The sequence below is a fragment of the Cornus florida genome, unplaced genomic scaffold (assembly GCF_030987335.1).
Source record: "Cornus florida cultivar Cherokee Brave unplaced genomic scaffold, ASM3098733v1 CherokeeBrave_3.0.0_Hap2_Chr08, whole genome shotgun sequence".
NCBI lineage: Eukaryota > Viridiplantae > Streptophyta > Magnoliopsida > Cornales > Cornaceae > Cornus > Cornus florida.
The window spans coordinates 96512393-96525256 of record NW_026775578.1 but is presented as its reverse complement, the minus strand read 5'-3'; positions in this window follow the sequence as shown (position 1 = coordinate 96525256).

The following is a 12864-nucleotide window of genomic DNA, read 5'->3' as shown; positions in this document are numbered from 1 at the left end:
AAGTGTAGGGCTCACAATTAGTCTTGCATTTTGTGTGTGTGTTGACCATAGTGTAGGTTCACCTAGTGAGTGGAGGACCTCTAAATCCTCCGCTCACATTTCATCTTTTTCATTTTCACATTATCCTACACATAAGAACCCTAGACTCCATTGAAGAAAGCGTAAAACCTTAATCTTTGACTTTAAATTTTGAGGCCCTTCCACTCACCTTAGATTATTGACCTTGGAATACTTTTTGTTCCTCTCCTCTTCTTCTACAAAACCCTTATTTGGTTTTCCATTTTTAAGCTTGCTTCCCTTGGATTCAAGAGGAACAATCCTCTTGTGAGGTAGGGGGTGTTATCATTTATTTTCCAAGTGATTTTATTTGTTCCTATGGTGATATCTAAGTTATATGTTTGTCTTGTATTAAAATGAGAAATAAATGATTAATTGTAACTTGTATGTAATTCACTTTAGACTTGATAAATAATATGACCATGGCTTGATTCATAACTTATGTTAATTTGAGGTCATTTAGAGTTGTTTTAAAATCTAGAGGGATTAATGAATTAATTTAATTAATTTTTATTTATATGCTCCTATGACTTAAATCATGTTTTGAAGTGCTTTATATAATAACCATGACATGTACTACAACATATGTTAAATTTGGGGCATTTGGATAAGAATTGATAAATTTATTTAATATTTATCTTTTGTGAAAGTTTAATTCACATGGTGATAGCAAGCATAAAATCATGATGGAATGTGATATTTGGATAGGCCTTGGCATGTTCTCTGACATAGATTAAATTGAGGGCATTTGGAATTGTTTTAAAAATCTAGAGGGAATTAATTAATTAGTTTGATTAATTTTGTTTTAAGTGTTTTAATCACTTAACTTATCATTTGATGTTATATATGTGATGACCATGACATGTCCTTCAATATATATTAAATTGAGGTTATTTGGGGTTAACTTGGAATTTAGAGAATTTAACTATTTATGTTTAATTAAATTCTATTTTTATTCTCCATGGATTTAATTGCATTTTGGAAGTTGTTTTATATTTAAATCATGGATTTGGATTTGGTGTATGTTCACTTGATTACTTTTGAGCATTGGATAACATAAATGTTACTTTTATATTCATGAGAATATGTTTTTCCTTATTGAATATATTGTTGCTATGTGTAAGGAATTGCACACTTGCATTTGACATCTTTCATGTCATAGTAGTTGTGAACTTTGAGCATGTATTGTATAAGTTTCCAAAATTGGATTACGCTTGGTAAATAGTTGATATCTTGTATATACATGTTAATATATATACGTTGTTGCACAATTTGTTGATTTTGGAAACTTAGGGATGTCGTTGTTTGGCTACGGCTAGGACTTGGTTCTAGTACGGGGGATTGTCCCTCTATATAGTCTAGTGTGCACATAGGGAGGTTACCCACAGGCTAGTAACCCTAAAGTAATCACATTGTCGGTTTGATCCGGCGTGACGTCCAAGTATCCACTTTGGTTTGATTTCGCATTTAAATTCCAAGTTGTTAACTTTGTGAAATTACATCTCATTGTGTTATGTTGAAAGTTCTATTGTCACTTGATAGCATGAATTAAATGGAATTGGATTGTAACTTAGTACAAAGATAAACCCATGCATTCCCTACGAGTAAACTTGTTTACTCACCCCTAAGTTACTAGGTGTTTTTCAGGTAAAGAACCCATAATGTGGGATGCACAACAATCTTAGACTTGCTAGACTACTTGGAGTATTTTTTTTTTTTTTTTTTTTGCTATGTTAGAATATGCACATGTTAGCATATCTTGTTCCATTTTACTTACTATGTCAAAAACTTGTGTTTATTGTTCAAGTCATGTAATGTGCACATAAGTGCACCTTTTGATACTTATTTTGAATGTATAATAAGTGGCCAAGAGCCAATTTATATTTAGATTCACCTTTATGCATTATTCATGGAAAATTGCTTTTAAAGGGGACAATAGAGAAACCTAAGGTTTTTAGGTATCATTTTTGCATTGGGAGGTATTTTTAGGTTATGAGTTTTCATTTGAGGTCTATTTACTTTATTCGAGGTGTGGCCAAGGGCCAAACACCTTTCCAAATTTTGTATATGCTCTTAGTCTCCATATTTTATGTTTTTAGACAAATTCTTGTGAAATGGAGGTTTAGAGGGTCACTTTTTGCATTGAGTGTTTACGGAGGCCATGAACCATTGGCGCATGTCTAAATAGATATAATACGTTTGCGTGCATGCTCACTTAGGCACACTTCACACCATTTCATGAAATGCACTTCCTTCGGACACTTTTCAACATTTTAATTACAAATCTGATGGAAGGGCATTTTGGGAATTTTACGTTGACAAATGCATTTCGTTCTCAACTCTGTCACATAGAAAATGTGATTTTAGGGGGAGTTTCCTTTTTGTGTTTTTCTGAAAAATGTCATCTAGACCTCGAAAACTTCGTCGCAAGTTCATTTTGCTGCTAAAAGTACTGTTCCTACAATTTTTGAGGTTCTAGCCCATGCCACTGCCCCATTTGGCGGGCCCTCGCAGCCATTTGGCGGGTGCCCTTGACTTTTTGCCGTATTTGGTGGGCCCCCGTAGGTTTTTGGCGGGCCCCCGCGGATACTGTTCCTACACTGGACACTTTTCTTCAACATGCCATATCTCACTTGTTTTAACTCCAAATTAGTCCGTTCTTAAGTCTAAATTGACCGCGTCGAAATGAGCTTTCCAATGGTACTAATCAGAGCTTTAGATTATTCTTGTACCTCAAGATATTCAAGTTTTAGTGAAGTAGTGTCAGGATTCGGTTCGAACCGGGATAGGGTTTCCTTTCCTTCGATTTCGGGACTTGATATCTTTGCCATCCGGACTCCGAATCATCCGATTCTTGAGTCCATCTTTGTTAATTTTTCATTGTCTATCCAATGGTGTACACTGGGGTATTCAATTCAGTTTGGAATTACCATTTGATCCTTTTAGCCTCAGGTGCTCGTTCTTCTTCATCTTGCCATTTCTCATTCGTCCGGACTCCGAATCATGTGATTCTTGAGTCCATCTTAATTAGTTTTTCATTGTTTCTTTAGCGGTGTGCTCGGTGGCACTCAAATCTATATTCTCAAAAATGACTATTTTGCCCCTGGGGGCTTAATTGTTATCCTTCCGATCTCTTGCTTCCGTACTTATTCCTTTGGGTTCTGTGACCTCATGGAAGGTCATCTTAGGGTCTTAGAGGTGTGTTGTGCCTTGGGAGACTATTGTCTTATTTCTAGCTTCCGCATCTTGGATCCAGTTCAGGTCATCACAGGACACACTAGGTTGAAAAATCCAGGGTCGTTACATGACACCTCCTAAACGAACCGGTATATTAACCCAATGTCAATCACCGAGAGAATCCCAAGATAATGACAAGTCGAATCAAGACAGATAGCTAAGAATGATATGGCAGTACGAACAATGACTAGAACCCACCCACATTTACTCATTAGTAAGGTAGCATGACAGCATAAGGTACTAGTTCATAACATGCCCCCAATAGGTCAACCAAGAAAAAACTTCTCGATACAAATGACATCAATATCGAAAATGATCATTACCACAAGCACTACAGGAACTAGGAATCTATGAGAGTTGGGGTAGCTAATCCCAAAACTCTGACAATAATATCATTAGCATCGTTACGCTTAAGGCCTTAGATCCACAATGCAAGCAGAATCAACAACTCCTGCATTGCAAGACACCCTTATCAACAACCTCCAGTCATGAATCCGAAGCCTGACAAGTCTGTGCCCTCAAGCCAATGGATCGGATCCACAAAACCGAAAACCTAAGTACAGATTTAAAGTAGACCTACTGTAAGGCTACATATAGAAGACAAGTGTGATACCCCTCAGATCTAGAGCCACGGGTGATCAAGTCTGAGCACAAATCCGAGGGATACCAAACTATTAAGTATATAAACAAGCATAAAATACAAGAAGGATAAAGAATAAATAAATAAAAGGAAAGGAAAAAATAATAATAATAATAATCGTAACTCCTTAAAAGACTTATTAAATAATCCTCCAAATGACAATATCCAAAAAATATTTGATATCATTACAACTCGGGAATCCATTATGTGGACCCCTAACCATAAACAATTGAAATTAAATACTAAAATAAAAATGAAATCCAAACTAAAACATAAGGAAGACTCCTACGTCAGATCGAAATAGTGATGATAAACTGTCTCTGCTCAGCACGAACAACCTCTAAGACTGGAACTGTCGAACACTTAAAAAAATAATAGTGGGTCAGGCCCACGAACAAGTTCTAATCTACTATATCCTAAACAGAGACCCGATACACGTATACATCCTAGTCAATCCAACAATAACTAATAGTCTGTATATATATATATAAATACACACTAAAAGAACCTCACTAGATTATAGGGTTGCCTTAACCTGAATAGTAGGCATCACGCAAAACGCACATATAGTGGGCATGAATACCTAGACCTACCAGGGCACACAACTACACTATATCTAGCTACACATCCCTGGCGATATACGCGCCCTAACCACTGATCCTGAGATTCAAGCTTATATCATGGCACGTAATTTTATATATATAATCCATCCTATCCAACTATAATTAATCCTCTATAAGTCATTCATCTTGTTCCGTTGACTTGACTTAAATATAAGTAGGACTTAACATTTTAGTTAATCCATTCCTAAATGCCAAAATAGGTAGGAATTAATTGATAAGTTAATCCATCCCTAAATGCCACCATCCCATACTGGTGCATTTCATCACACAATCCACAATTGATGAAAATAAATATAATATCACATCAATTAAATCCAGAGATGAGCATAGTATAAATTAGTCATGTATATGATCATAATATGCTACAACTACATGATTAAATCATATTTACACCACATTAAATTGTTAAATTAAATTTAGGCAATTATACTCTCCATTAACAACATGCAACACCATTTAAAATTTTTGATTGTTCAATACCTTAGCATATTAATTATAATCAAGCATTCCATAACCTCCATGAATTTATTTTAACAATTTAAAATAATTAAAACAAATCCAAACAACTACTAACACGAACAATAAGAATCCCCAAACCTCCATTTAAAATATATTCTTCTACGGGTTCTTCAAACCTCCATTGTTGGAGATTCAAAGTTCTGATTCCTCTTCCCAAAATCTCCCAATACCCAATATACATCATATGAACATATTTTATATAATCCAGAACACAAATCATGCATCAATTTATTAAATTTTAAAAGAATATACAAACCCATTACATACATATTTACATTATAACTTCAGACTTTAAATATGTAAAAAGTTTTTTTTAATCCAATTAATTCTCCTGGAATTGATCTAAGTCTGTATAGAACACAAGTCAAAGAGGAAGAGAAGAAATAGAACTTGCATTTGGTTTTTTAGATTTAATACCCCAAATCTTCTCCTTCATTTCTTCTCTAAATCCGGCGACCCTTTTGGTTGCCTTGGCAAGCTTCTGCTGCTTCTAGTATAGCCTAAGAACAGCCCCTTAGATCCCTCCTCGGTTCAACCTTTCTTTCTTGTCAAACCTTCTCTTTTTTCCCTCTCAAACCCCTCTGTTTTCCTACCTCCCTTAGTGTTTGCATGAATAGGGTTTTCAACCCTTTCACAGACATACAACTCATATAAATATACTAATATCTTATAATCCTTTTCCCTTCCCAATTCTAATTACTTTAAATTAATTAAATGAAAAAAGAAAAGAAATACACTATTTATACATAAATACTTAAATCTGATAATACGTACTTTAGTTTAAACAATATTATATTATATATATATATAGAATTATATACATATATGAATCCACCGACTAATAGTGATTAATTAAATTAAATACTCCTCATAACCATACAATTAAAACAACCATTAAACACTTAATTAATAAAGTATTTAAACATACAATTAAAACAACTATTAAACACTAACTTAATATAACTTTTAAACATATAATTTATAACCATTAAACACTTAATCAATATAACATTTAACCATACAACTTATAAACCATAAAATTAATATAACAGTTAATCCAAATAAAAATAATACAACAATTAAACATTTAATTTTAAAACATAGCATTAATATAGCAATTAAACATCTAATTGATATAACAATTAATTCAAATAAAAACATATTTACAAATGGCCACGAAATCAAATAATCAAAAAATTTTATTAAAATGTGATAAAATAATTAAATAAATGCATCTAATTAATACAACATTTAAAACATACCATTAATATAACAATTAAACATCTAATTAATATAACAATTAATTCAAATAAAAACACATTAACAAATGGCCACGAAATCAAGTAATTCAATTAAAATGCGATAAAATAATTAAATAAATACCGAGACTATCCTTTTAAAATTAGGGGTATTACAACAAGACGTTTGGTCAAAATCCCTATAGTGGACAACTAAAACCTCAAAACACAAGTCTACTACGTAGCTCACTTATGACAATCCTAACAACCAAGGTCACAAAACCCCAATATAAATGCAGGAAAGATGAAATAGTATAGACCAAATACTCGCATAGTTGATACTCACAAAATTAAATGACATAAATCAAATAATACCTTTGTACTAAGCACACAGTACACATAAGGTAAACCAAATAAACCACCTAGCACGTAGGGGTTAAACAAACGATGACAGGCTATACACCACTAATGGCACTAGCATGTTAAACGGATACAGTATATGAAAACGTATCATCTATTTCCTCACACGGACTACCACAAAGTCATATATCCTAAACATGTTTCTAAGGCATGCCCGAAAACAATGGGGCTCATAAACATGTAAAAGGGATCTTATAAATGGCAAGTTCGTAAAATAAAAAGAAATGAATGGAATGCTTATCAAAAGACACCACGCAAAAAAACGTACAACCGAACCTGGATAAATCCAATCTCTCACTACGAGGAAAGGGACCATCCCCCAAACGGCCACTAAGGTCTCCTAAACATAAGTTCAGCTCCCAACACCAGCTCATACCTGAATGGGATCCCAACTGTTGGGATTTATATGCCCTAGTATAGCAAATTCCTGTTTGGATTAAAGTGACATATGTTCCTGACGTTTCTGAAATATTTATGTTTTTGTACAATTGGTGAATTCAATGTATTATATTTCGATTCATTATAGAATTGATAGTGTCCTCTTGATTACAAGATATATTTATATATGTATGTGATGGCGATCAATACATGAATATAAATAGTAATCATAAATTGTTCATAGTCGGTAATTATGGATGGAATCATAATTAATTAAGACTTGAACTGGATCCGCGTTAGGTTGAGATATATTGCGAGAGCCGTCGTATGCAATTGCTCCCTATCACCGTCATGGCATTTGACTCTTAAGCATGAGAAAAGTATAGACTCTTTTATTAATTAATAATTACTTTGATTTGTTCGGCGGATTCTTCGGGATCCTTAGACCGACACTTTGGGTAGTTATGTAATTAATAGTTAGAGGGTTATATTTTCAATATTTGCATCATTGCTACTTGTATTTATTTTGTATTGATTATGGTTGATTACAAAGTAAATTCGAAGGCCTTCGTGTGTTTTTAGACAAAATGATTTATTATATATTTATTTATTTAAATTATTATTTTTGCCAAACAAATGTTTCATGGTGATTGAGCCAGAAATAATCAAAGGTACCAAAATAAATATATTAATTAAATAGTCGGATTGATGGCTTTATTTATCCGATAACTAATTATGCATAAAGGGGTCAAAGTGAAATATTGATTTAGAGATTATTTATTATTTAATTGGAGTTCAATTAATTTCTTTTAGTGGAGTAGAAATTAATTTATGAATTAATTATATTGGGTCCATGGACTGGGCCAATTATTAATTCATTGTAGTCAATAAAATAATAGGCCCAATGGATTCTCACTCATAGCCCAACTTGATATTGGAATCATATTAGATTTGAGACATGTGAATTAGAGATTGAGAAGGATTTCTTGTTTCCTTTTCTTTATCTTTATGTTGCTTATAAATGTACATGGTCTATGTATATTTTTAGTATGATTTTTGGAAGAAGGAAAAAGGAACCTATTTTCTCTCTTTAGAAAATTAGGGTTTATGTTCTTATCTAATGTAAGCTCCCACAAGCCTATTTTTCCAAGGTCATTCATGGAGGCATATGAGTGATTTTTAAAGGCAAAACAATTACCAAGAATATGGAGATCCAAGGAGAAGGCATCTTGCTAAGGGATCTACAATAAGTGCGAACATTCATTTTAGAAGAAAGTTTTAAAGGTTTACTCAGACCTGTCATGTAAGTATTCAATCTACTAATTGAATGACACATCATATTTTATTTTTGCATAAAACTTATCTCTATGTGATGAATCAAGATCTATGAATCAAAATCCCTCGAAAAGTTTTTAAAACTAGCACGTTTCCCAACAGTGGTATCGGAGTATGGTTTGATTCATTAATAGAGATCATGATTTTATGAAAATCATCATTCATGGATCCAAAATTATATTCATATATATTTTTATTGATGTATGTTGATGTATGATTTAATATGTTGATATCTATTGATATATGATGATATATGAATAATTGTGAATAAATGATGATGTATGGTTGGGCCATGGATGAAGCTAATAGGTTAAATTAATTTAATTTTATCTTTAGATGAATGTAATTAAGGCTTTGATTTAGTCGTTTGAAAGTTCAATGATGTAATTTAATTTTTTCCATTGTATTTCAAATTGTAAATATTTTTAAAGCCATGTAATTTTCATCAAAGGATGCTATGAAGCTTCAAGAAGGTCCAAGAGGTTTAAATTAGGCTTCAGGAATTTTCTGGAATTTTTTTGGAATTTTTTAGGCTTAAATTTAATTTCTGGAAATTTTTTAATTATTTTCGGCGGTTTTCTGGCGAAATTCCGGTGGCCGGAGCATCGCCGGCAGTGACAAGAGCACCGGTAAGTAGGACGGCAATCCCATGCTTCGCGGTACATCATCATTTAGTGCAACCGCAGCAAGGAACCATTGGATGAAGATGGTGGCTGAAGATTTATCCCATACAGTGCGCCTACTGTAGGCACGGAGAGACCACCAGCCATCTGGCACGTGAGGATCACGCGCCAGGAGATAGAGGAGGCAGGGACATGCTGGTGCGTGAGATACACGCGCTAGCACAATGCATGTGCGCTCCACAGGCGTGAAGGCGCGTCCAGGGGATTGACAAGTGCCACAATGCGCCCCAGGTGGGTGCTAGCGCGTGGGGGTGCGTGCCTTGACCTGCCAGCTTCTTTAAGCGCGTGGGAGCGCATGTGGGGTCCTCCGGGCTTGTTCCAAGCAGCGTTTTGCTTCTCCTAACGCATACAAGCTTCCTATGGGTGTTTACAGACTGTTGAAGGACGCCCGTACAACAAAAATAGTATTTAAATGTTATAAGCGGAATCCATTGGCCATTTAAATTGCTTCTGTTTGTTATTTAATTATTTATGTGATGCATAGAATAATTTAATACTAATTATAATTGTTCATGCATTGGATCCATGATATTTAATTAAATGACTTGATTTATGTTAATTAAATTATGAAAATTAATTGGATTTAAATACTAATTAATTTGAGGGCACTTATTGGGAAACGAAAAATCATTTTTGTAAATTATTTTTAAAGTGTGCCTTAAATTAAATATTAGTGAATCATTTAAAGTCCAAATATTTTCTAAATTTAATTGAATTAAAATCAAGACGTTTTGCACGCATTATATCATGCAAATGAATAAATTGAAAACCCTAATTATGAATGATTAAAAATTGAGTAGGAGCGGGAATTTTTATACATTGCTCCATGGCCTTCGTTATTAACACCATTGTAATTAGATCTTCAAAAATAAGGCCCCACGCATGATTTGAAGAGTCTTAATATTACAAGAATGGTTATCTAATGAAAATAATAATATTAAATGTTTATTATAATTAGATCTTTAAAAATAAGGCCCTACGCATGATTTAAAGAGTCTAGATTATAATGACAAGATATTTAATATTTTATTTTTCATTAGAGCTTTAATAACGTTATACACTCAATCTAAAATTAATAGTGTTAGCTCCCCAACGGAGTGGTCTACACTAGGTGATTTTAGAAAGGCTAAACATAATCGGGAATCATTTCATATAGATAGACAAGACATTGTCTTAAGAGATACGGAGATGATGGGATTTGCCCGCCAATAGCAATAATGAACTTTGCCAACCGAATAAGTTATTGGCGTATTGGTTATCTGATTTTTCATGCAGTGGTTAAGAGACCCACATATTTTAATGGAAGTACTCGCCTAATAGTAAATGAATCTCAACAATAGTAATAATGAACTCCTCCAACAGGATAAGTTATTGACATATTGATTGGTTGATTAATTATGCTACAGAGTTGAGGGACTTGCATTAATTAAAATGGATTGTTCACCAATAATGATAATGATCTCTTGTTCGATTGAGATTTATTATATTATGTGGTTAACAAACTCATTTTAATTTTAAATATGCATGACAGTATTAATAATTCACCTTGCATATTGTATAAATGCATTTATATTCAGATTAATTATGTCTAATCCAGTTAATCTACTTGTTTACATATTCAATGTAACTGGACCTCATTAATATTGACTGGGAAAGAAACTTAGATATTTTATTCACAACGTAAGGGTACAAATGTATTTACTACTCCTAAACCTAATCCTTTTACTTTAAGATATCCAAGAGAACATTAATGCTTTGAATAAGTGAAATAAGGCAAATGATATGACTTGGTGCAATATTCTAGAGTTTATCTCGAATACGCTCTAAAGCTAACGTTTACATTATTTTATTTTCTTCAAGCATCATGTTAAATGTCAATAAGATGTTTTGGTGAGATTAGATAGAGAGTATGCCAAAGTACTATGTCAGACTTGAATACCATCAAGATAGCCTAAGGAACTCCAGTATGAAATCGAATTTTGGAAAATGATTGTTTATTTTTAAAAAATTAGCTAGAGATCAATAGGGCTGACTTGGGTGGTAAGTTTCAAGTTGACATGATTATTGCCTTGTTACCAAACTCGTTCGACTCTGTTAGAGTGAACTAAATAAGGAATCAGTTTGAGTTCACATTCGCTGATATTCTTATAGAATTGGTAACAGATGAAGGGATAATTAAGAGTATGGGCGTTCCTATCAATCTAACCTAGTCTATATCATCTTCTTCTAGGCCCAAGTGGACGGGCGAAGCAAAGAAGAATGATGATAATAAGACTAGGCTAGCACAAAACATGGGTATCTAAAAGGTTAAAAGGAATAAGGCAGTGTATGTTGAGGGCGAAGGAAATTGTTTCTTTTGCCGCTAACTATGACACTCAAGGATGAACTGTCTAAGCAATGACGTGGCATAGGAAAATATATATTTAATCATTGAGCCATGTTATGTGGTTGTATCTATTAATTCCTGATGGATAGATTCTGGAGCCACTAAACATGTTTACAATTCGTTGCAAGGATTTCAGGAATCCAGAAGCCTCGATGATATGGAATATATTTGTACTTGACCCGATGTCAAGGTTGTAGCTAAGTCAGTGGGAGTATTACATCTGAAATTAGAGAGTATGAGGATATTAGTATTAGAGAACTATCTTTATGCACAGAAGTTAGACGCTATCTAATTCTTGTTTCACTTGTGGTTTATAAAAACTAGATTGTTATTTTGTAAAACTGGTTTTATAAAATTGAATAGATATGTGATTGCTTCTGGTGCATTGAAAGATGGGTTAATATACTATAATCACAAACTCTTAAGATTTGCAGGATGTAGAAACTAATGTTGCATCTTCTAGATTGAATGTTAAGAAAAAAATTTTTATTCCTGACTCATTGTATTTTTAGTGTCTATTATTGGGTTGTAATCAATCAAAATGAGATTCAAAGATTGGTCAAAGAAGGTTTATTACATAGTGAGGCAGAGGAGCCTAATCCAAACTTGTGAATCCTGTTTTGAAGAATAGATAACGCTAAAGGCTTAATCAGCCAGGTGAAATAGACATAAAGGACAATTGGAGTCGGTACACACAGACATGTGTGGTCTTATGAACATCCAAGCAAGATTACTCACGTTTTGGATAAATTTATCTGATGTGACACAAGTCTTAAATTTTTGGTATATTCCGAAAGTGTCAAGACTGACGTGGAGCACAGATTAGGTAAACTTATCAAAACACTTCCATCTGATCGTGGATATGAGTATTTCTTAGGATAGTGCAAAGACTAAATAGTCAATGAGGGTATTGTGTACCAATTTTCCGCAATTGACGCTCAATGGATTGAGGTGTCAAATAGGAATAACAGAATTTCTGCTTAACATGGTTAGATCTATGAATAGTTATGCTACATTATCTCTTTCATTTAAGAGTTTAGCATTAATGATATCGATGCGCATTATGAACTGCATTCCATCTTAGTCTGTCTCAACGATACCGTTTGAGCTGTGTTTTTGACTAAATATTAGTTTGAATCACATGCACATATGGGGTAGTCTTGCACATGTGTGCTTGATATGGACAAGTAAGTTAGAAGCAGATCATAGGCATGCTAGATTTGATAGCTACTCTAAAGTCACTAGGATGGATTATTTTATGATCTCAAAGATAAAAGTTGATTGTTTAAACTCACTGTTTATCTATAGGAGAATCATATTATGAATTACATACCTAGTAGCATAATAT